The 2,977-nt window shown below is 42.7% G+C and overlaps 1 non-coding gene across 1 annotated transcript; it reads right to left on the bottom strand.

Moving 5' to 3' along the window:
• Positions 1-2,294: 2,294 nt before the first annotated feature.
• On the bottom strand, positions 2,295-2,401 carry LOC123643042. The gene has a single exon (XR_006736619.1). It is a non-coding gene; the product is annotated as a U6 spliceosomal RNA (small nuclear RNA).
• Between the last annotated feature and the right edge of the window lie 576 nt (positions 2,402-2,977).

Consider the following 2,977-nt stretch of genomic DNA (forward strand, 5'->3'; position numbering starts at 1 on the left):
GCAAAATAAAACCAAAGAGCAAGAAATGTGCACATTGCTCTGTTGGAAGTCAAAGATGAGTTGCAGAGTCTGCATGTTTTGTACAAGTCTAAAAGGTTTACGTCAATAGAGACTGCGCTTTCTTGTCCAACTATCAGGGACCATAGTTTGACAACGAAGATGTGTTTAATGGGGATGACTAAACAGTTAACATTTGAAATATCTTGGAAAATCTGGACCTTTGGTTTTTCTGTAATTACACCACCTCTCTGTTCACATGTAGATTTCTTTGTCAACAAATGAGGCATGTAATTCTCACAACTTCGAGAGTCCGCTCCAAGAAGCTTATTCAGTTAAGGTTATGGAACTCCAGGGAGTTGCAAATTTCCACGTCTGCCTGGCGCTGCAGCTAGTTGTATTGCTGTTCTTTGAGTTAGATTATGAAATCCATGAATCTGAGAGCTGGAAGGGCCCTTTGAGATCATTCAGCCCACGGCCCTCCTTTTCCAGATGGGGACCTGGCCTGGCAGGCGGAGATCACACTGCTTGTTAGTGGGGAGCCAGAACTGGGGTTCAAGCTTGGGCTCCCTAATTTCCTCTATACCAGGTTGTCCATCACTATTCAGGAACTTAGGAAAACTCAGCAGGTTTCTTCCTTCTGGGTGGCTCACTGTGCTTGAAATCAAATGACCTTGGATGCCTTTGTCGCTGTTCTCAGGGACCACCCAGTCACTGAGGCTAATGCATCACTTTCCAGGGAAAAGCTTACGGTATCATCATCAGGAAATGCAGTCAGATACTCTAGGGAGTATGGCAGAGATGGAGAAGGTTAATACGAGCATTCCTCTATGGAGAGAGGCTTTCCAGAAGTCATCATCTTTTTCCTATTTGTGGGCAGTGTTGCAGCCAAAGGAAATTATTACCGTAAATATCAGTGGTAGTCATGAGTTATTAATACAATAATAATTTTAGTAGAATTTTGATGGCAATTTTGACTTGCCTAGGCATTTTCATAGGACACCTGAGTTCTTTTGGTTCTGGGTTTACCATAGGCTGACCATATGACCCTAGGACAAGGTTTTCACCTTCCTGGGATATACGTGGATCACTTTTAGAGTGTAGATTCCACTGTTGCCTTCCGGAAGAGCAGCTATTAAAGAGGATATAAGAGCTTTGATTGAAGTCAACATTTCCTGTATGTATAAGATATTGGCTTTAACACTGTACTTGACAGGCTAATATAATCATGAGTTAAATTCCTTTTTTTTTCCTTTTCTTTTGCTGGGCAGCTCAGGGTGCTTTCTAGCTTTGACTTAATCCTACTTGTTTTTGTATTCCCTCCAGAATGACAATCTGAATTAGACACTAGCAAAAGGGACAACAAGGGCTCCGTTCTGAAGGGACTGGCCTGGCTCACGTCTGCCATTCAAAAGGCCATGTTCCAGGTGGGCACCCATGAGTCATGCCTGAGAAGGAGAACTACACAGTTCAGTAGCCCCCAGTTTGCTGCATAATAGAATCACTCCGGGAGCTTTTAGAAACTGCACCTCATCCTCATAAGATCAGAATGTCTGGGGCGGGTGTCAGTCACCAGGGTTTCCTAAAGATCCCAGATGATTTCAGTGGGCAGCAAGTTTGTGATTCATTGAGATGGGAAACAGGCCCCCTTTCTGTATGATTCAGGCTGAAACAGAAATCTTACCTAATGTCCATGGTCTGTTGTACCAACACAATGTCATAGATCCCCTGACCAAATGGTTTTGGCCTTAACTCATCCCAGGATCCTCAAAGAGCCACAGCTATGAAAATTTTGGTTGTGGGTCGTGGTAGCCAAGATGATGGGTGTCTTAGTCTTCTTGGGCTGCGATAACAAGTTACTATAAGCTTGGTAGCTTATAAACAATGGAAATTTATTTCACAGAGTTCTGGAAGCTGAGAAGTCCAAGATCAAGGCACCAGCAGATTCAAAGTCTGGTGAAGACCTGTTTCCTCATTCATAGATGAAGCCTTTGGCTGCGTCCTCACATGATGGAAAGGGGAAGGCAGCTGTCTGGGGTCTCTTTTATAAGGGCACTAATTCCATTCACAAGGGCTGTATCACCATGACCTAATCACCTCCTAAAAGACCTACATACCATTGCCTTGGAAGTTTGGATTTTGGCAATTGAATTTGGGGGGGGGGGGGCACATACATTCAGACCAAAGCAGTACATAATATCTATCAATCATCCAACCAAAACCTGTCTATAAGGTTCTTTATGTTTTTTTAATTTCAGCTTATTATGGAGGTACAAAAGTTCAGGTTATGTATATTGAAAAATATGGAACACTTCATGAATTTGCGTGTCATCCTTGTGCAGGAGCCATGCTAATCTTCTCTGTATCGTTCCAATCTTAGTATATGTGCTGCCGAAGCAAGGACTATAAGGTTCTTTAGAATCTCATTTAGGGTCTCTAATAAGTTCTTATGCCACTAGGTTCTTTTCAATTAAAAAGTAAACTGATTATATAGTTAGTGAAGTATTGAAGACTAGATTATTACTAACTGAATTTACTAAGCAGTTAAAATCTATTCAACAAACTGCAAATATGAAAATATTATGGGCCGGGCACAGTGGCTCACTCCTGTAATCCTAGCACTCTGGGAGGCTGAGGCAGGAGGATCGCTCGAGGTCAGGAGTTCAAGATCAGCCTGAGCAAGAGCGAGACCCTGTCTCTACTAAAAATAGAAAGAAATGATCTGGACAGCTAAAGTTATATATATAGAAAAAAATTAGCCGGGCATGGTGGCACATGCCTGTAGTCCCAGCTACTCGGGAGGCTGAGGCAGGAGGATCACTTGAGCCCAGGAGTTTAAGGTTGCTGTGAGCTTGATGACACGGCACTCTAGCCCGGGCAACAGAGCAAGACTCTGTCTCAAAAAAAAAAAAAAAAGAAAATATGGATAGAGATTGGCTGTGTTGTAGTGACCAAAGACAGGCTTGTAATAGAGTAGAGA

This window comes from Lemur catta, chromosome 7 (assembly GCF_020740605.2).
Source record: "Lemur catta isolate mLemCat1 chromosome 7, mLemCat1.pri, whole genome shotgun sequence".
NCBI classification, from domain to species: domain Eukaryota; kingdom Metazoa; phylum Chordata; class Mammalia; order Primates; family Lemuridae; genus Lemur; species Lemur catta.